General features: G+C 29.7%; 1 pseudogene; it reads left to right on the top strand.

The window, feature by feature from the left end:
- The first annotated feature begins 840 nt into the window (after positions 1 to 840).
- The window catches only part of LOC136975320 (receptor-type tyrosine-protein phosphatase mu-like), a 44,535-nt pseudogene continuing 21,396 nt past the window's right edge, over positions 841 to 23,979 (top strand).

The raw sequence follows: 23,979 nt of genomic DNA, 5'->3' as shown, positions 1-23,979 counted from the left end.
AAAAGAAATCTCGTCGATTTCGTTGCAATCGATTAAAGTCGATTACTCCTATTGTTTCACCGGTTTATTCGATTCGTAATGTTGTATTTTAGAGTATAAAAATTGAAATAAAAAAAAAAGAAAATCGATTTAATTATTGAATTTGTCGAATTCTTTTGCTGCGCTTTTATCTCTATATTAAGTTTCGATCTTATGTACACATCAAAGGCCCTTCAGAAACATTTGAAGTACCTACGCACTGGATTATATGCGAGAGAACCGACTCCACTTTATTATTACACTTATTAAAAAGATAAATCAAAGAGTAATTGTAACTTGTTATTTTACGGCCTCATATTTATTAAGCGCTGTAATAAATTACGCAAAAATTACTTTATTTTTACTTACGAATCTGCTCTTAAAATTACCAATTATTCACATTATTTTTTATTGAGTAAATGTACCATTTAGGAGGAGTTAGAAAGGCAAAGTTTTGATAGAAATTCGCTATTTATGGTTTTTTTTATAGAGAGAAAAGTAGCTAGAACCGCGGAAAATTTTCCCCAATTTATATAAATAATAAATTACGATTAAAAACACATAAAATGTTTAATAAATAAAATAAACGACGATAGGGGAAGGTTTGTCCTTCCCAAATCATTCATTAGTCTAAATAATTGATAACATTTAATAAGCAAAAAAAAAAAGTGGTAAAATGTTTACACGAAGGAGTGGAGGAGGAGAAGAAGAAGGGGGAAAGAAAAGCTCACGAGGTGGGCCGAACGTCCTCCAATTTCCCAAATCCACGTGCGGAGATTATGACCAATGGCTGACGTCGTTGCTCCTTCACCACGACGACGTCAGCTCGGTGTGGTCGAGCGCCCTCACCTCTCGTCCGTATCGATAAGGTTGGCCTATTCGAGATGTGGCCACGTCCGGGACGCTTGGTAAAGAACAAATCTCGTGCCGTCGTCGCCTTCTGTCCGGTCTCGCGCCTCCCCTCACCTCCATCCCATCGCCGACAAGCCGACGAGAGAAGAATTTTCGCTATTTTTACTCGCCACCTCCACTCTCCGCTATACATCTCGTATACCGAACCGACATTCTGGAGCAGATCAAGACGAAAATGGGGAAGACCAACAAGGCCAAGAACGATTCTAGCAGGTCTCTATTCCGTAGCAAGCAGCAGAGAGATCCGTGCATCAGCAAGTTACAACTGTCGTTGCTGAACAGCGGCTTAATCAACGTGTCCGACGGTGACAAAGCCACCAACCTCATACCACAGAAGCCCATAGAGTTGCATAAATTCCCTAAACACGTCGAAAATTTAAGAAAATACGACATACTCTTAAAACGGAATTCCAGGTAGGTTTAATTAATTAAAAATACTTGGTAATACGCGAGGAGGCAACTCTTGCCTACTCGAATCTTCTAGTGAATTTGTTAATTTTTTTAATTATTATTATTTATTTGAAATTTGAAGTTGGACACTTGTTGCTGTCGAGTAAACGAGGTCGTGTTATACCTTTTTATATCAACAAACAAGCAGTTATAACGGGAATGGGTTACCACACGGGTCTTCTCCCATGACCTTGTCACTCGTTTATGTCGTGTTTCCTCTCCGTTTCAAAAATAAACAAATTTTAAATTTGCATCGTACTTACTAATTAATTTCTTCTCTTATTTAACTTCGTTTTTAAGTAGGAAATGGCTGCGGTTAGCGCTTTATCCGTCCGTACGTTAGCTCGTTAATAAATGGAAGAGGAAGTCCAGAAAGTTTTGTAGGAAGGGAGGAGGGAGAATTGTTTTACTTTCTGGAAGTTTTGTAGAGAATTCGCTGATTGTTTCTAATGGCAGGGAAGCATTGTTGCTATAATGAGATTTCAGATATGAAATGCACTCGTTCTTTTCTTCCGATGAAAAAAAATAAGTAAAAAGGTAGTAAAATTGATTTCCCTCGACTTACGTAAGGATAGATTTTTATTTCCGTAACGAGATGAAGAGAGAATGAAGTGGTACAAATAGGGATCATCCATTATTTCGCCTGGATGAACTGACTCTATTATCGTTATTTACAAATCAAATACTTAAAAATATAAATATATTAAAAAAGTTAATAAATTAATTATATTTTAACTCGGCGAATCGAATTAAAAATATTATTTTTTTATGGTTAAATTATACTTTAATTTTTAAGAAAATTTTTTTTGCAGAAAATATAATAATAAATGCCTTAATTTAAAACGTTTGATTATCTTAATAAATTAATCTCTTAGCTTAAGTATTGTGTATTGTTAGATGATAAATGATGAATTGACGGATGTAGAAATATATTTTAACATTATTTTATTATTTTTTAAATGTTTTTCGCACATTTTACAGCAAAAATTGTTGCGAGAGATTACAAATTCGAAAATTGTCTTGTATTATATTTCGGATGTTTTTTCGGTTTCAGTTTCTCCTAATACATATTTATCGATGCATTTATACGCTACACGCACGTTTCTTAACCTTATTTTCCAAATATTAAAAGCGTATATTAGTTATTAACATATTTACAAGCGCATTGTTTATAAACATACTGCTTTAGCTATTTATTAAGGCGTGTATTAACATAATCTCTTACCAACAAAAACACTCGTTTGCTACTCCGTTTATTAACACGTTTCTTCCTTACTTACGTGCATACATGTATGCTTATTTATCGACACATCCAATTATCGAGTTAATTACTAACCTAGGCTGTTTACCACTCATTTACGTCGAATATTCGTCGAGTAACTAACTTATTTACTGGCGCGTAACATACACAACACCCTGCACATAAATGTAGAATTAATTACGCCACATTTAACCAACTATACCGTATACAATCTAAACAGTAAAATCTCCAATTTAAAAATCGATAAACGAACGTAAGCACCATCGAATAGGAGAAAAATTACAAGGCAAACATTGTCTAGAGAGACGAATGCATTTATCGCGTGTATACGAACATTCCAATAACACAAACTTATAGAATATTCTGTCACACTTTGAAGCGTCCAAATTGGGCTTCCCGACAAAATATCTCGTTGCCACTTTCTATAATTAGTTGCACCAATAACCGTTGAAGTATCTCCGATTGTCATATCCGGCTTCCAGGAAAAAAAATCAGGGAATTTTTTCCCTACATCCCGTGTTTACAGAGGTGTCGACGTAACAATTAGCGCCGAAGTTTGTGCTATTTAAGCGATAAATCGGTGAGAAATTAGCCGATTTTTAAATTACCCGATTTTTAACAATCGGGTAATTTCTCATAAAGATTTTATTCGAACTAAATTGCATTTTTTTGCGTAAAAATCTGTAATGGAGTGGTGTTTTTCCTTTTTTTTTCGGAAGAGGAAGAAAGATCGGAGAGTCGATAATTTGTAAATGGAGTAACGTATAGTGGATATAGTTTAGAATTTATTCAAACAAGTATTTAATGAAGGGTTGAATTTAAAAAAAATCGATGTACCTTGACCTTTTTATTCATCTAAAAAAACCGCAATTCACTTTCATTTTCTCTCAACCAGCGTGGGTTTCTCTTCATTGTTGAATGCAATCTCCACAAAGGACATGTCATGTGGAGGGTGATGTCGAGACAGCTATTGAAAGTGGTCTTTTTACGATATAGGTGTTCTTGTAGGACAATAAAGTCATTTCCATACCGAAATATATGTAAATAAATTTCAAAAATAATGAAATATACCTACGAAATTTCTTATTTCATTTATTTTAATTGCCCCCCTAAAACAACTTTCCCCCAATATTGATTCTTTTTTTACCTAATTTGCCTTAGTAAATAGAGGATTTATGTAATTAAATTTATATTTTACGTTGATTTTTTTCGATTTTTAACATAGTTTTTTATGAATTAGAACGTTGTCTTCTTTCTTTCGCTTAATGATCATAGCAGAAATCGAAATTGTCTCATTAAGCATCCGTAACATTAAGAAAGGATTCATCATACGAAAATAATCATGTGGAATTATAATTAAAGAACAGAATTTATTTTAAAATATCTTACTTTAACATACTTTAAGTTTTATTACGTTAATTATACAACAATCTCAATAAATGATGATTTAAAAAAAGATAAGAATGAAGATGCTGCAACATCCTACTTCATTCAATCACGTTCTATGGCCTAAATAATGCATCGGAATAATTACTAAAATCGATTAAATATTAAAAATTAATTAAGAATTATAATATATATATTATTATATAATATAACACAGAAAATATAATAATTATAATTTATAATAGAAATGGAAAGCGTTTTAATGAATTAACGAGGTTTTCACTGCAGAATCAGTTTAATTGACTAATTAGAGTTATATTTTGAATTAAATACTGTAAAATATTTAAATTTCTGTTTATTTTCTTATTAAAAACTGTAAAAAATGTACAAATTCTTAACGGTGATTATTATTATTTTTTCTTGAAAACTTCGTATAAACTTTGACAATTTCAGTATTTAATGGCATCCTTTATGCAGATTTCTATGAAAGTTTTGGAGTTAGATACGATGATATGAAGAAAAAATACTCAACAATGCATGACAGGTAATATCAGAATCGATATTTGAAAAATTCCTTGAAGAAGGCGGTTAAATTTCTTCGGAAAAAATATCCGTGTAAAGTGATGCGTATCACCATTCAAATTTCCTTAAATATGTCAGTTTATAAGCAGCACATACATTAAAAAGAAAAAGAAATGGGGTAAGGGATGTGTCAATTGAATACTCGTTTTATTATAACTGGCTATAGACCCCTCCTGTGCAAAGATTTCGAATATTTTAATATTCAAATTTCAATAGGAGAGGACGTCATCTCAAATAGTTTTATATGTATATTTACCACATATCGATGGGATAATATAAGTAAAAGGTTCTTTTTTTAGAAAATATATCCATCCCTTTCGATTGAGAAATGTTATTTTTTACGATCGATATTGTTTTGATTAAAAGAAAATGTGGTAATTTGGATTATTTTCTTGCGAAGTTTTGCTCCAAATTGACTTGTAAGAGGATCGAGAAGGGATTTACACGTAAGCTAAACAAGCTAGGGCTTAGGGCCCAGTGATAAAAAGCTTCAGTTGAAGGCATCTTTTTTTGTAAATTTATTATTATTATGTAGTGAAGAGGAAGGGCCTCTTATAATCTATATATTTTAAGTAATGTTATTATGATTAATTTATGTTAATTTTAATATATTTTTCACACATTTGAATTATTTCTTATTCTGCTTTCTCCTCCTTCCTCTCATCCTCATCCTCCTCATCTTCATCCTTCTACAGAGATTCTTTAAGTATTAGTATAGAAATTCTAAATGATATTATTTAGATGAAACTCAATAAAAATAATTAAATTAAACAATTATATCGTTAAAAAGAAACGAAATTTATCAAAAAATATTTTCTGTTAATTACTCTTGGCAATATATTTTATTGTAGAACGAAAGATAACTGTTATCGGTTATGAAATAATTACAATTATCGATAAAATTGTGGAAAAAAAACTGTTAAAATATTTAGTATTATTCATCAAATAGGGGCGTGTGCGTAAGTGTGTCTGTCTGTCTAAAGATTAAAAAAAATCATCACGATTTAATCAATTAATTTTAAATAAGCAACCGTTAAAACATCTTATGGAAGATGGAGAAAATTTAATTATTTTATTATATTTAAAATATAAAATAATTGTATATATTAAGTAAAAGTATTCCTTATCACCGTTAATATTTAATAATTTTATTCGTAATATAATGCAAATTTTCATTGGACTTCTCTTAAATTTCGTGTTTGCTTTGCATAAAAGTCTATTTTCTCGACTAAATTTCCCTATATTTTTGTACGGAATTTACCAATTTCCAACGATATAATCTTTAAAAAAAACCCAAATTACTTTTTACGTAAGAATAGGTGAGACGTATTACTTAATAAATATTTTCTTCCGAGTGTAATTTTCAACATTAATTGATTTTGGAATTCGTTTTAATGGCATATAAAAAAAAAAATTAATAACTTTCCTTAATAAATAAAAGAAAAAGCTATTAAAATTATGAAAATATATTTTAGATAATATATGACACGATTGTTTATTAAAGTAAGCTTAGAAGAGATCAATTTTAGCAAGTTTATATTAGCCCCTGTAAATCATGTTTCTCCTTCGAGCTCGCTTAATGGAAAGATAAATTTACCTTTTTTTAAAGTAAGATTTAATTTAATAAAATGAATATTTATAGATTAAAAAAGGGGGGGTTATAGACGAAAGTTTTCTTTAAATTTCGTATAAATGGACTGATTTAACGACGATCGACTGTATAATTTCTAGAGAGATCAACGGGATGGCACCACGTATAATCGATTTATTGTCTGAAAAATATTTATTACGATAAATATATTCGATTTTCGATCTCTTAAAATCGTAAATATTAAACCTGTTTGTTTATATAACGGTTGCGATGGTGATTTATAACGAGAAAGGCAAGAGATTTTGTGTAATTTCAGTTTGTTTCTAGTTAAAAATAAAAAAGAAAAAAAAGAAAAAAAAACATGCAAAACGTATACTTCGTTAGAGCATTGAAGATGTATTATTATCCTGTTCATTGTCTCTCTTCAAGCGAATGGCTAGTGTCTGTGCCGTTTCCTTCATCGAGGACGACAAGAGGAGGTTACTATGGTTACCAGGAGCAGCGGAGGACTGAAGTTGCTGGACTGTGACAAGGAATAGAAGGACGAGTCCGATCGACATCTGGAAAATTGACAGCGCTTTGTCTCAAGCTGTTATTTCGCTTCGAATATAGATTAAAATCATTCAAACCGTGACAAAATCATCGCCGAAACGATTGCTGAAATATATATATTTAAAAAAAAGAGAGAGAGAGAGAAACCCGAGCGTATATGACGATATCGATTTCATTTAAAATACGTAAGGATCATCGATGAAGGATGAGCTTTAGGGACAACAAAACTTATGTAAATGAAGCTGAAAGAGGGTTTTTCTGCATCGCCGCTCTCGCGCCCGCTTCATCTTAACATTTAATTCGCATAAATCATCATCATTTTACGCTACTAGCACATATAAACTTATTTATTATCTTCGCGGCCATCTATTTATAACTTTCTTTAAGAAAATTAGAAGCGTTGATCGTTGAATTTTTTAAAACAATACTCCCGAAACGTCCGCGTTTTATTTTTTGGCAACGTTTTAATCGTTATTAATAATATATTATTACGTTTTATTATTTTTAAAGTATTATTATATGTAAATAAAAGTAACAGTTGTAAAGTCTTTTTATAAATGATAAATCGGATTTATTATTATTTTTTTGGAGATCAAAACTAAGTTTAAATCGTGATGGCGCTTTAATGATGATGATGTCATTTAAAGAGAAATTATAAAACCGCGTTATAAATTTTAATGAACTTTACCATTCACGATTATTTTTAATTTTATTTAATAATAAAAACAGAAAAAGAATATTATATAAAAAAAAATATGAATTACCTTTTCAAACAATCGTCTGCCAAAAGCAATTTGTCGAGACGCCACCTGGACGCCATTGCTAGGAACTAAGTCTGTTGAACTTTCTGGATGAAAGAGTTTGTTGATTTTATTATTAAAATTATTTATTTATTATATTATTTAATTTATTATTACTTAAGTCATTAATTGAATGGATTTGGAGGCGTTAGAAACGAATATTTCTTTGAATCCGTTTTAACTTTGCCGATTTTTATTACTAATAAAGATGGCGCCTAACGAAATATGACATCGGGCAATAAATTATACGTTCGCGGAGATAACAAGTTTCGTAAATCATACCACAAATTTAGTTTTTAAATATTTTACGGATTATTTATTCGCTGTTTGCTAATGAAATGGAGGGAATATAATCCCGTAGTGTCCTGTTTCAACTTCCCGTTACGTCATTAAGGATCGACTTGATTTATTATAAATGCGTTCATTTATTAGTTCTGACTACTCCAATCCAAGTTATGGTCTGCACGTTTTAATAATGGATTAAGTTCTAACGTGTGCGCAGATGGCAGATATTAAAAGAGCGTTCGCTTATTAGTTCGGATCGTTCCGGTCTAATAAGTAAACGCTCTTTTAATATACTGTACTTTTAAATGTTTAAATAATTTATTCACATTGTAGAATTAAGTACAAAAGTTTTGTAACGATCACTTTAACTGGAGTTTTATAAAGAAGAAAATTGAGAATTTTGTAATTAGGCTGCAATTTGACCCACTATAAATTCCCACTTTCGTCCGTCTGGTTGCTGTCTGTCCTTCCTCAATCTCAAGAAAAGAGTTAAGAATCCGTAACGCGTATACCCCACCCCAAAATTACGTAACTCGTGTCCTCGATCACCCTCCTTAAGGGCGTAATGCACAGAACGGTGTATCGAACCGTTACGTTATTTTTTATTAATTACATGCGTAACGTACTGTAAGAAAGCAGCAAAATAAATAAGGTACGATCCGTTACGCAATATTTCGGAAACAAACATTAATCATTCTGTTACTCTAACATTACGTAACGTTTTTGTAAACATCTCCATCCCTCGTAACGCATCGTAACGATTACCTGCATATCCACCATTCTCGTGTTTACGTTACGTAATTTACGAACAAATCGAGGAACGTTATACAGGGATTTTTTGTTCCCACGGTACACGGCATACCTCCTTCGTTAATACTGTAGAACCTCGTTTATCCGAGGCAAAATTGTAATCGAATACAATAATTTTCTCCACGAGAGACAGTTTAAAACGATAATTCATATTACACAATGATTTGACCTTTTATCATTTAACTTCAATGTGAGACAGACCATTCATATTAAAATGTAACTGTAACTGTGTACGATTCAATTTGATTGCGGTCGTCCGTATTATCTGAATTTTCGGTTATCCGAGATGCAATCCGTCCACGTTACCACGGATAATTGGGGTTCTGATGTATTGTTTTTGAAAATTAAATGTTTCTTTTGTTAATTTTCTATCTTAAAAGTGCTTTTTTAAAGGTATTTATAAGAAGCAACGATATTATTTGATTCATTCTTCTCGCAAATCTTAAATATATTATTTACTCTGACCATTCTTTATCTACGTTTCGGCATCTTTTATTGTTTGCTAACACAGCAAATAAGTGAAAGATGTTGCATTATAGCAATGTCGACAATGCGGCTCTCGATTGAATGTCACTATTATAGTGTTTTTACCTAGTTTAACACTCGAACATTGGTTTAATAGTAACATTCTCTGTACGATTTAGTTTCTGTTCGCATTCTTCCATTCGTGTTTTCAATTTTATATTTATTGCATTAGTATTAGTATACAAGATATAAATATAAAATGATCGATTGCTATTATTGCTATTTCAACTTCTTTAAACGGAATGATAGTGCTCGTCTATGTATTTTCGGGATGGAAGGTTTGGCGCACAAGCCCTAGAAGATCTTTACACTGTTATTCCAAGAGACATGCACCTTCTGGGTGAATGCGTACCCACTCAACACCTACGCTTGGTACCATTTAGAGATATTGCCACTTATCTACGAAGCAAAAACACTTAAATAAACGATTAAGATGAACCTGAAGGTGAAATAAACAAGAACACTTATAAAAATTATTTTGTAAAAGATCCATAACCTTCTCCCTTTGTGCTTGTTTTCCCATGATTTCGTCTACACGTCTTCATATGCAAAAGGCACGTTTTCCTTGTGCGCGACCGTGTTGATTCGGCGCAAAAAAACATGCCGAAATCTTATTCTCGCTCAGCGTAACAATGCACGAAGGAACAATGAATTAAGGAACAAAAAGCTCAAAAACGGGAGATGGAACAAAAATAGTGTATCACCTGATTCAGTGCCGAACGAAGGAACGTACAAGCAAGAGACAAACACGAGATTCTTTCTATAAAATAATAAAGAATTCTAATAAATTTTACTGCGGTTCAACCATACCCCGGTGGACCAGTCCGACCGAAACTCACATGTAACTATTCAAAGTAATCTCACGAACCACGCATAACTGAAGAACCTCGTAGGCAATTCCATTGTCCATTTTGCCTTAGACACAATGAATTTTATGCAAATATTGAAGAAAATGTAGGAATAAAGTTCGTTCTGGGACTATAAAAACTGATTTTTGTTGGACTGTTATAAATTGATGACAAATTTATAATTTTTAAGTTCTTTACCTACACTCTACGATAGAATAACATTAATAATATGTCTGTCGGATATCAATTTATATAAAATCCGTGTTTATTTTTAAATTTCTTATTCACTTAACCGGTTTTTTTTTATATATATATAAAACTTCTACAGATTGAAACAGTCTCTGGCCTAATTTTAATCATGTAAAGCAGATAAGATACATCTGTCATATACAATTCTTATTTTAAAGTTGCAGTACTTGCAGATACTATTGTTAGTTATACTTTACTGCACAGGCCTATAATAATTTTACCTTAGAATATAGAAATTAAATAAATTTAAAATGAGTTAGTAACAGCATTCAACTCCCGCTTCGGCAATAGTTAATATAGAATTTAATCGTATCCGACGATCAGAAAGCAATTACCATTAACTGATAGGCACGAATAAAAACATTATATTTAGTAACCTGCAAAATTTATGGCAAAATCTAATAAAGTTACCAACTATTTTAGTACTAAATTTATTATAAACTTAAGAAAATTCAATAATTCTAGAAACCATTTTACGTCCGGAAAAAAGAAAAAAATACTCTGGAAAATCGAATCAATAATTTATAAACATTTCAAAAATAATATATTTTTTTCCTCTCTTGGCAGAAGTAAACAGTGAAGAATTTCTTTTAAAATAAGTGATTTATGATATAAATTCTGCATATAAACGTTCCAAGAGTAAGCATATATTTTATATAATAAACTGTTGTATATTAATAATCCATGACAGATGTTTAGAACGATCAGAATGGATAAATAGCATTTGTTCCTAGCTGTATATAATTTGATAAGTGTGTGTTAACGTATAAATTGAAAAGAGATATTTTAAAAAAAAATGTTGCGTGTGACGGTGTATTTCGAGTGTGTGCGTGTATCTGTCTGTGCCTTTTGTCGAAAATTTCCGAAATTTTGTATGGAAGTTTGGGTGTAAGTGGCATTGGTGCCATTAAATTTTGGTGGTTAGAGGTCGAAGGGGTGGGGAGATAGAAGGGTCACGTGTCATATCTCGAATGGGTTTAACCAGTAACAAGATAACCAGAAGTGAAATCGTCCCCTGTGAGATCGCGGTCTACTATTTGGGTAACTGTGGTATATAATTTCACTTTACGTAGGTAGCCTATATAATTAAATTTATCTTAAAATTTTCTATTAGTTATTCATTTTATTTCCGTTAATTAGTTTCAGTAGATTAATTAAAAGTTAGCATTAGATATCAAATTTCCGAATATTTAAAGAGAATTTTGTTTTTTTTATCTCGTTGGAGAGATAGGATAGCTTAATTCAAGTATTTTTGAGTTAATTCTGAAATTTAGAAGATTTTAATTGATATTTTTAGCATTTTTTTCTTCTAGAAACTTAATATCATTATAAATTTTTAAAAAAAATTATGGATAGATTTCATAAGCACTTCTTTAAAAGGGATAGCTTATAATAGCATTAATGAAACCTGTAGATTGTGATCCCCAAAAGTCCATTATTTTTTAATGATTAAAATCAGTTTTTCTTTCGAGGAAACATCACTGTTTATACAGCGTATCTTCCGCTTTCTAATTTATCTAGAGCCAATTTGAGCGAAACTAGTTTATAGAAATAGAGTTATAGATAAAGTCGAGCACTGAAGATAAAACAAAAGTCAAGAGAGACAACAAGGAAAGCAATTTTTATTCAACCTTTTATACCAGATAACGGGATATAAATCCATACACTTTACTGATAAAAATCAACTTCATAAAAAAAAGGCACTTTAATTAAATTTATTCGAGCGAAATACGCGGTTAACAAGTGCACTATCAAATGATTTATCTCAACTCCTGTTCGGTTGTATCAATATTATTTCAATAGAAATATACAGAATAATATACAGAACACCTTGCGAAATTTAGAAAAAAAAGCACTTAATTACTTTCTACGACAGAGGGAAAGTATGGCCCCTCCAAGTTTTTTATATTTTTGGACTCGGGACCTTGAAGAAAGTTGGGTTTTTCTGTATGTATAGATTTTTGTGTGTGGGGGGTGCACAACTTTGTTCACTCACTTTAAAGCATAATAAATCCCGTTCCTTTTGTCCAAAATTTATGAAATTTTTCAGGGTTGTTTGTGTATTAGGGTGGAATATTTTATATAATTTTCAGGAAAATCTGACCATTGGTTCCGGAGATATGCCCCATTCTCCCGAACCAATCTGAAGACTTACAAAGGATGGTAGCAATTATTAGGGATGAAAAATAAATAAATAAAGAATGTCGGGAAAGTCCTTCAACAACTTTGCCAGCTTTTTTTTTATCGTTTATTCCACACAAAATTCAATTTAATTTTCGTTAGAAAGCGTAGATTAATTTAAATTTATGTTTATAATAATTAATCATAATAATTTCGAATATTCTACAAGGATATCTCAATTAATTTCTTCGGTTAATTAAGAGTTTAAACTGAGGAACGTTGCATCATTTTTGATTTAAACCTTCCGTTGCTAATTATATAAATACTGACATAAACCACGTGGGTAAATGTCTGGTAGCAATTAATTTTAAAATAATATAATAAATCTATTATACTGTAGCAAAAATGATAGAAATTTAAACAATAAATTAATTATATTCGTAATATAAATGATACTTCTAGAATAATCAATTTCTAGAATTGAAATTGATCTGATTGGTCGAATAGAAATTTAAATTTTAAAATTAACGGTATTATTTCGATGTAGAAACGGGTTTGATCTTCATTTAGGGCCTTTGTTTACATAAATTTAATGGTATTAAATTGTATTAATATATATATATATTTTTTTCTATTAATTTAAATTTTTAGGTAGCAAAATTATAAATTTTATGTATATATTGATTGTATTTAAATTTTTAAAAATGTATTTAATATTTAAAATAACGAAAGTGAGATCTAATGCAAATAACATCTGAAATTTATTCAAATTTTTATGGATTCTTACTGTCAGTGTATCAAATTTAAATGAATAAGTGATTTTTTTTTTGTTAGCAGATTTCATTTAAAATCGATTTAATGCATAATTTCGATAGGTGGATTTAAGTAGGGCCTACAGGAATGCTTATAAAGATGTCCTTTGCAAATGTAAAGAATCGACTTAAGAATATTTTCATATTCAGCATCAAACAATCGCCAACGATAACATTAATTCTCAGCTAGAATCGCTTTTATTTAGACTTTTTCAATTAATTTAACTGCTAATTTGAAGCATAATTTAAGCACATTGTAATTATCTTACGTAAACAACCTTTTTTTTTTTTTTTTTAATAAGCCAGCGATGAGTTGTTCAACTTTCCCGGCAACATATAAAATTTCGGTGGCGCCATCTGTTATCGTATTTTTTATTTAAAAAGTTTTTTTTTTTATATCTTTAACTATTATGAAATGGCAGAAAGCTTAATCTCAACTCTTGGGTAACAAAACGATTCGTTTTTATTGTTACGTAGCTAACCTTACTGTTTACGTCACTGCTTTGTACTTTATACAAGTGTATTATGCCTTAGTACAGTTCAGGAACTGAGAATATGCATTACGGGGTTGGGGTGGTTTGAAAACACTGCAATGACGTTTTAGGGGGTGGGCCGTCCCCTAAAACATCATCGTCCTCAAAGTTTCAGACTTGTATCCTAATTAGAAGCCAGTGAAATTTGAGTAAGGTTTCAAAATACAAAAGTTAAATAATGCATTTAATCGTTTTTTTATTAAAATTTTTAAGGAATTGCTTATTTAAAACCCATAATTTAAATCCAGTATCATATTAATAAACGAAATGAGTAAAATTATTATTTTATTTTACAGGTTTCTACCAAAGGTGAATCCCATAGTGTTCGCCACGCACTCAAACCAGGCAACGAATTAAAAAACAGCTACAAAAAGCTAGTTCCATGTGAGTTTTTATTCAAATACTTAGATTTAAAAAAGAATTCTTCTTCTTTTTTTTAATATTAAACATAATATCAATTTTCTAAGAGATTAGTGAAGCGAACTTTCCTTAACGGAAACTGGAGATTTTTCCGACGAATCGATATGACAAAATTATATTACGACGTAGGGAAAAAAATGAAGAAAATAATTTCCCGAATTCAGTACGATAATTATGTCATCCGTCTTTGTTAATTATCTTAACGCGAGTAGAATAATTCGAAATTTAATTTTCTTTTAAGTATAAATTATTAATGTTCGAATTTAATACCTTATAAATTAAATAAAATTTTACTTCAATTATACTATAAATATTTACTTTTATTGGGCTGCAATACGAAAATATTGTAGACCCGTCTTTCCTAAATCTCGAGAACGGTATGTCGTATTGTCATAGCTCATATTATGCACAAGCTAAGGTTGGTTAAATTGTTTTTACCATTATATTTTAAACATATAAACATTATACCGATATTTGTGAGAAGATTCAGTCATATATTACAGTAACGTCCCGATTAATCGAGGTTAACACGGTATTATCTAAGGTGTATTTTTTCACAATTTACCAATTAGCGAACACCGCAATTGATAACAAAGACAAGAGAATAGTGCAATTTGTCTACTATGGGCTTTTTTAATGGTGCCCATTGTGAGTTCGGCCATGCTCATTAACTAGGGGTATGATAGATAAAGGGATATTTTAATTAGGCTAAGTTTGCAGATTTAACAACAAGGAATTAGCATTACCTGACACATTTTTATCGGTATAAGATATGATAGAAGTTTTATTTTATTATATTCTTCCATTTTTCATTTAAAATAATTGAACCGTTGTTTAATTTTTTTTATATCTCCGCGTTGATTCATTACTTTCCTTTTTTCATCTAACGCAGTTACATTAATAATATTTATTGCCTAAACATTTTATAATATATTTTCACACACAGCGGAGAATTTTATTTGTTTTAATGGAAAGTTTTAAGAGAGTATTAAAACTCTGATTCTTGTTAAAAGATATTTATTTGACAATAATCATGTTTTTTTCCCCTCCACGTCTAGCTATTTTTTCCGAGTAATTTCTCGTTTCCTCTGTATGTATATTGTGAAATCACGACCAAAACAACTAAATTTAATTAACCATTTAATTTCCTTTCCTTGGATCACTACCCGCAACTCTTTGGCCTTTTGTAATCTGACGGATTTTCAACTTTTCAATATTGTTTCATTAAAAATGAATAAGAAATTTAATTAGAATTATTGCCGAATAACGTTACGAAGATTATTAGATTTGCTTCTACAAATGGTTGTAATTAGTTTTATAATTAATTTATACCCTTGTTTATCATTAGAATTTTCGGAAATTATCGAAGAAGTAAAGTGCATTTGACGTTCGGTTAGTTGGCTAGCCGGACATTAGTTACAACACCCCGTGTAATAAAATGGCAACGAGGTTTTAAGATTGGTTGTTTCTAGTTTTATGATGCTATCACTAGAATACCAACTACTGCTAGAGAAACCTTGTAATGGAGTCTGCTAGAAAACTGAAAGAGAAAAGTCAGGGACGGGAATCGATTACAGATTCCACTGGTTCTATTAAAAAATAAAGGTCATTTGTTCTTTCAAATCTGCATCGTTTAATTCAGAAATATTTATTAAAATACAAAGATTTTTTTACCTTTTTCTTATATTTTTTTAACCTTTTTTCTTACATTTTTAACCTTTTTTCTACATTTTTTAAACCTTTTTTTATATATTTTTTTCAAAGGATACGACTTGATTTTATTTTATTTTAGTCAATATTTTATATTCTTAAAAATTTATTGAAAGTTTCGCAATAAATTCTGGATCAAACTTAAGTGTTTAAATAAATTGTAAGGGATGTTGCGGAATTCTTTCCATTTTTATAAAATATATAATAAAAGTAGTAGGTGCGAAAACATTATATAATTTCAAGAAATATATCTTAAAATATCGATAGGGTTGTTTATAAATGTTATAACATAGTAAATTATATCTTAAAATTATAACTGAATGTAAATATAGAAATTATTAATGCTGTATTAAATATATATTATAATTATTATATTTACAAAGTTTTTGAATTGTGTAGAAGGATCTTTTCAGTGTTTTGATAAATTAAATCAAATCTATTTGTTGTTTAGAAAGGAAAATAAATATTATGTTGGGTTATTTTAGAAAATTTTTAATCAATTTGTGGTGAGAATGGAAATATTTATACTTTTGTGTTTCAATCTAAAGGTTGTTTTATTAAGTGACATAAAGATTTGGAAGTTTTTCAAGGATTTTTTTGAGGCTTTACTATTTTTTCCCCTAATATTTTCATCACTAATGGGTATTACTTGTATTAAATTTGGCTGGCTACGTTGAATGAGTAATGAGATTATCGTGTAAAACTATCTATCTATGGGGAAAAAACCACGTGGGGATTAGTTAGGATTCGAAGTCAGATCTGAATGACAAGAACTTTTTTGCCAGGTTTTGACCCCCCCCCCTCTCTCTCTCTCTCTCTCTCTCTCTCTCTCTCTCTCTCTCTCTCTTTTCTCCTCCTCTTCCCTGTCTCTATCACAATAATATTACAATTAAAATATTAAATTATTTATTGTAATTAATTATCATGCCAAGGTCAAACTAGAAAAAAATAGCATAGCAATCAATAGGGGATTTATTTTTTTTCAAATTGTAATCGCCGTTGACGTCATTTATAACGTCACTCAAACGCTGTCACATAGATTATTATTATAATTTGCTTTAATAGTATACTGAAGAGGGAGTAATTCGATATGAAATTCTTCCATGAGATTTTATCCATCAAAGTCTCTGAAAATTTCGACTTTCAGTCTTTTAATCACAGAAAACTTACTGATGGACACACAAAGTGTCATTAAAGATTGTTTTGTAGGGAGGTATATTTTAAAAAGTATCAAAATTTGTCTTGTAACGTTGTCTGGTTTTACTTTCTGGCTTTATTGTATACGACAGAGGGAAAGTATAGAGATGGGTCAAAGAATGATTCCCCCAGATTTTTTCGATGTTAATGCGTGTGTGTTCACCCTCTTTGAAGCTTAATAACCCCTGTACCATTTGTCGAAAATTTCTGAAATTTGGCAGGGAGGTTTGTTTATTAAGGGGTTTGATGATGATAAATTTTGGTGCTTAAAGGTCTAGGGGTTGGGGAGATAAAGGGGATCGTGTGTCGTATCCCGAGTTTGGGTCGGACTTAATGACGATTTTACTCGTCTTAGCATTTATATTTTTTTTTTTATAAAACCCGTCCTAACCCCGCCATTTTATAATAATTAAAATATATATATATATAAAGAGTATTTAAAATAAAATATTATAACAGATAGCGCCATCAAAATGTTAAACGTTGCCGGGAAAGTTAAACAACTCGTTGCTGGATTTTTTAAAAATTTGTCTAAAATTATATCTGAATTTTTGCTTATTTTTAAGAATAATTCCAAAAAAATAACTTTGCAAAACGTACTGAATACTGTAATTGTGTTCTTATTAATTTCACACTGAAGAGCCGAAATTTTGGATAAAGGTTAATAAATCTCTCATGTTGTGAAAAAAAAACATGTTGGCAATTTCTTATTCTAATTTTCAATTGGAGTTATAAAAGATTTTCCATCTTATTCAATTTTTAGCTTGAAAGAAGCTGCTGGTGATCCAGGAAAGCTTTCTGCTCTTCACGTGAACCATAGAAATGATTTATAACTATATCCTTTCATCATTTTTCTGTGACATATAACTTGTAAAAGAAGGGATATAACAAAATTACATTTTAAGTACTGTTCAATAATAGATAAGAGAAGATAAACGTAACATTGGAAGTATTTTTATAAGAAAATTTTATAATTCTCGATTTTAATTTATATTAAACCCGATCTTGTAATGTAGGACAGTACAATGCATTATTATCGAACGATTTAACATGGCATCGATTATCGATTTTTCGTGTAAAAACGTTTGCAAACGAAGAGAACTCCTCGTTTGAATCTCAGATATTTCTCTCCAACAATTGCTTTATGCTTGCAACACGAAATTTTCCATAAAAACATCCATATTTAATATCTTTACAACGAAAAAAAACACTGTCTTATTTTAATTCTTAACGTATTTAAAATTCGATTAAAAAATTTCCTATTTCTTATAAGTCTAAAAAATACTCAAGATTCGATAATTATGATATTATTTTTTATAATAAATTTAAAATAAATTAATTAATTAACCCGATATTACGTCGTTACAGATAATTTTTTTCTCCTCTTATATTACATCTATTGTTACATTTGTTACACGAGCCACCTGTTCAGTCCTTTACGAGACGAGGATTCAGTTCTTAGACCCTAGTTTCTCCCACTTCTTATAAGATGAATTGCACTTTTCTTGATAATCAATAAAGGAAAAATCGGCTTATATTTATATAAAGATTATTCATAAGAGATTTCGTGGTTTTTAGTAATTTACATATTAAAATTTTTTGTTTGAAAATGTTATACACGATCCATTTTTAGTAATGGATTTCGATTTTTTTTAATGGAGAGTGTTTAGAAATTTCGAAATCTTTTTTCCTTATCTTTTTCGAAAAGGAAGAATTATTTATTTATTTTTCAAATATATTTAATCGAACATTTAGCAAAATATCTTATGCATTTATCAAATAGAACGGAAGAAATATATATGTACTCGGATGTAAATTAAATTAGTGATGCGAGATACTTGTAGGGCCCCCGAGAGAATGGAGACATGTCGTGAAAAGACGATTTTGGGATCCTTTTACGAGACACCTGCTCCTACAAATAACAAATAACATAATGATATTTGTTAATCTGTAATGTCCAAAATCCTGGATGCCGCTTCATAACTTCAATTAGTTCTGTTTACCATTTAGTATCGTGTTCATAATTAATTTACACTTAAAATTTAGTAGATTTCTATTGGAGATAATTAATACGAATTACGTTATCTTAAACGTCTGTGTATTACTCGATAAAAGTTAATAAATTGCTGTTATAGTTATATATTTATAAGCATTGGTATGAGAGATAGCCTAACTATTATTGATTAAAGGAGTGTCCGGAAGGATCGTTTAACTCGGTTCTCAAATTTTGGTAGTTACCGTTCAGTGGCTGATTTATGAACACGAGCAACACGATGCCGATCTTCCTTCAAAATTATATATATATATATATATATTCCTTAGTATTATATTGCTGCCAGTTGCAGCAGCTACTAGAAATATTTGGGATGTAATCTGATATCCTTATTATATTCTTTAGGTGAATCTGACATCGTACAAGGCATTAAGCTTATATATCGAGTAAGGAGTTTATTATTGTATCTACTTACTCGCTTTATCAAATCTAATAGCTTCTCATATATAAGTTAAATAACGAATATCTCAGATATACGAATAAATTTATCACATTTTTAAGGTTTTTGGATCTCGTAAATAATGATTTTCCTGGATAATATCGAGAAATTTTAATAATTTTTGAATATTCTAGATTTAGTAGTAAATATTTAATGATTATTATTATTATTTTGTGTTATATTGCGCTCGTATCGAGTGTTTAAAATATAATGATGCTTAAGTATGCCTGAATAACTGATTTGATAAGTAAAAGTTTGGCCTTAGATAGTTTTAAGAATCTTTATAAAGCACTGAAAGTCAAACTTATTACAAAAATATATGAAATAATCTAGTTATAGTTTCCTGTTTAAATTTTTTTCACAGAAAACTATTGTTTCCCACAATATTCTTCTAGTACAATCTATTATACTATCTAATCCTTAATATTGGCCACGCATTTCTTCCCTAAATCCTCTGGTATATTTATCTTTAATATTAGGATAAATATATCACAAGATATAGAGAGGAAAAAAAAATTATTTTATATTTGATCTACATAAAATGAATTACACATCAGCTTGATTTGTAATTCATTTTATGTGTTACAAGACAAATGTGGAGTTTTCTTCTAACTTATTATATTTTTATATTCTAGTACTTAGTAATTCTTAATCAGATATATTATGCAATAAGGAATTATAGAAGAGAACCGAAGAAAATTTAATCTACACGACATTTATTATAGAAAAATGCGAGAGTTGACAGATTTCTGATCGTTTTAGCTCTATCTTGAGCCAACGATTTCTAAATTCCTCGGGCAAAAAACATCAATTTTGTAGTTGGCGATGCGAAAATGTAATATAAACTTGTTGCATCCGATATTAAAGCATCTAGAAAATTAATATTTAACTTATTTTATATAAAATGATAAGGGCCTATATGAAATTATTTTTTTTTTCCTTTTCTATTTACTTAAGTTTTCTAGTAATACGGAATTAAAAATTAAATATTTGTTTAATTTAGAAAAGATTTCGAGAATATTTTTTCTGTTTTAGTACTAAAAATATTATTTATTTTATTAAAATTATTCGAAATATACGCTCTCCACCTCAAATTAGTAATGTTGTGCCCCTGTAAATCATACTTTTCCTGTTAGCAACAGAGTCGTGCCGGTCATCTATCTAACACCTTTCGGGTGAAAACTTTTGAATTGAAATAACGTGACATTCGATTTTCACGGGATGTTTATATATAGTTAATTGAGGCCTCCTGCTCCTATTGTTTCCATAGCTAGTATCGCCTTTCATTTATCAAACTCCATTCTCGAGATTAAGGAAGATCCTGAAACGTGTATTTTAAATGCTGTCGACTGAGTTTACAGTAAATATTCCTCATATTTACAATTCCATATCTATTTTTTTTATTTCCTAAAATTATTTATTGTTATTTTTTTCCAGTTGATTTTAATAGAGTAGTCTTGGAAAATATCCACGGAGTTCCAGACTCGGATTATGTAAATGCCTCGTATATCGACGTAAGTATAAATCTATAAGTTTATTATTATTTTTTTTAAAATCTAGAATGTAACTTAGGCCCTATAAGACAAATCACAAACCATTATACGGCCTATAATGGTTTGTGTTACGCTAGACCCGATAACACTCTAGAATTGGTCTTTGATTTTCTGCATCAATTTATGTAGACGTGATGTGTCTGCATCATTATTACCTTAAAAGTCTACGTGTGGAGGGATATTTCCCCATAATTTCCCGTTTGAAACGAGTCTACAGATTTAAAATTTCCCCCATCCTCGAAGGTTTAAATAATAATTTAATCCCCAAGAATTAGGTCAAGGTCATGGAGGTGGTCACTGTTGGATTCGGTATCCATCGATTCAGTGCCTAGACACAAACCCATTTCTGAATCTCCATTTTTCTAGAAGTTGTTGTTATTAATACACGAAATGGGCTTTTGGGACATCTTTTAACTGGAGTAAACAACAATGTCAAGAAGAAAAATTACGTTTTATATTATCGGCAGAATGAAAATTAAAATTGAAATTGATGAATGCGAATCTCTAAAATACTTTACGCAACAAACATTAATATTACCGGAAAAATATTCTAAACATAATCTAATTTTTGTCAGGACTTTCACGTTTTCATACAATAAAAGTAACGTTGGGAATCCAGCAAATCGATTGGTTTAAAAACTGACAAAAGCAATTTTTCCCCCTTTCTTGGGTGGATTTTTTCGTTTATTATTACAAAGCTATATTTAAAATCGAAATATAAATATTATACTTAATAGTGAAGCGGTGGATACACCTTTAGCTGAAATTTTCCTGTATTAGTGATGATTGCTAAGTGACAATAAGTTTAAATTCGGTTGTTTCGGACTTAAAAGTTGGTGTTTGTATAGGTAAACTTGCATCATAATAGCACTTTTACTGTATTTATGTACTGTTTACGGATCTACCTTGCCTTGAAAATTTACAGAAACATTTTTTTCTTGATTTCTAGAATCAACTGAACACAAACAATTCCCTTATTCATTTTCTGGAAATGTATTTTTTAAGTATTCGTATCCGGAAGGCCAAAAATATTCTGTAGTTTTATTGTTTTTTTAATAAAAAGCACTTGCCAATACAAACAAATTGATTTTTTTTGTAGGAAATAACAATACAATTTTCTGTAAAATCACAGTTTCTTGTCGAAAAATTTTATCCATCGAAAATAATGTGATAAAATATAAAAAACTAAATATATTTTCTTTAAAAATTCATTCCATTTATTACGTTAACTCTTCAATAAATGGTTTAAAATTCATAAAAATAAACAATTGTATTATTGTTTATCATACAGTTCGTTGTATTTTATATATTATAATTATTTTTTTAATGATTTTTAATAAGAAATTAAAGCGATTAAATATAAAATGTACAATTTTTAATTGTTATTAAGCCAATTATATAACAATTTTTAAAAAATTTATGATAACAAAAAGGCGAGACGTTAATTAATTCTTTCCTTTAAAAATAATATCATATTAATATATATATTTTGTTTGGACAAAATCCAAAAAGGATTATCGACAAATTTGAATGACAAATTCATATAAACACAAAAATGAGGGTCATGTATTTTACTTTGTTAACGTAAGTAATTTATACACTAAATTGGTTTAAAAAAAATAAAACTTATCTTATTTTTATTTTTATTTTTTCTGGTTCTGTTTACGTATAACAGAGGCGATCAAAATGACCCTCATTTTTGGGCTCCGGACACCGTGAAATGCAAAAAATTCGGGGTTTTTATTCTGCACGTTACACCCTCTTTAAAGCTTAATAACTCCTGCGCTTTATGTCGAAAATTTCTGAAATTTAGCAGGGAAGTTCGTTTATTGGGGGGATTGATGCTGTTAAATTTTGGTGGTTAAAGGTCGAGGGGTTGGGGAGATAAACGGCGTGGTGTGTCGTATCTCGAGTGTGGTCGGATTTTACTCTTTATTATTATTAATAAATCCCGTCCCTACCTTCAAAATTAATCTTTTTGGTATTATATAATAATTAAAAATATAAAAAGTTTTGGGACAGCCGTAACAGATGGCGCCACCAAAATTTTAAACGTTACCGGGAAAGTTAAGCAACTCGTTGCTGGAAATTGTTTTTTTTTTTAAATTTGATTCGTTTACAATTTTTATTAATGAAAATAGGAAAGTGAAAAAGCAAAAAATGGCAACAAAACAAATTCGGTGTAATAATTATCGAGTGAAGTTTTTATTTTATTACTTCCTTTCGATTAGTCAACACGAAAAGTATTAAAAATTTTTGCTTATTTCAGTGGCACGTTTCGCAAATTTTCTTTATTTCTCTTCAAACAAACTGAATATTTACTTATTTTTTAAAAAAGTATATTGATTTGGAAGTAATATTCAATTTTTTTTTCGTTAATTTGAATTACTATTCAATATCATAACGCTCGTCTATGTAAATTATTTCTAATTCTCTCACGTTTTAAAAATTGGAAGATCGATTCGTACGTTGCTGGAAAAAAAGTAATAATTAAGTTTATTATTATTATTATTATTCTTGCATAATTTTATTTTATTTGAACGTTAAGGTTTGGTAATTTGGATTTCAAATTTACCATATTTTGGAATTTTACTGTTATTTTATTCTGGTTTTTCTCTACAATTTGGTAGAAATGAATAATAAATGAGTTAAACAGGAATGAATATTTAATAATATAAATTAAAAATTAAAAATAATAATAATTTAATAATCGTATTAATTTGTTAACAATTTCGCTAATAGGATGCTTAATTTTTAATAGTGTATTATGGGATAATAATTAAAATAAATTGCGAAAATTAATAAAATCTAATACATTTTGTTAAATATATTATTTAATATAAAAATTATGTATAAATTTGTTTTAAATTCT

Source organism: Centruroides vittatus, unplaced genomic scaffold (assembly GCF_030686945.1).
Source record: "Centruroides vittatus isolate TY-2023 unplaced genomic scaffold, ASM3068694v2 contig_370, whole genome shotgun sequence".
Taxonomy (NCBI): Eukaryota; Metazoa; Arthropoda; class Arachnida; order Scorpiones; family Buthidae; genus Centruroides; species Centruroides vittatus.
The sequence above is the reverse complement of the archived record's forward strand: the minus strand, read 5'-3'. Positions and strand labels throughout refer to the sequence as shown.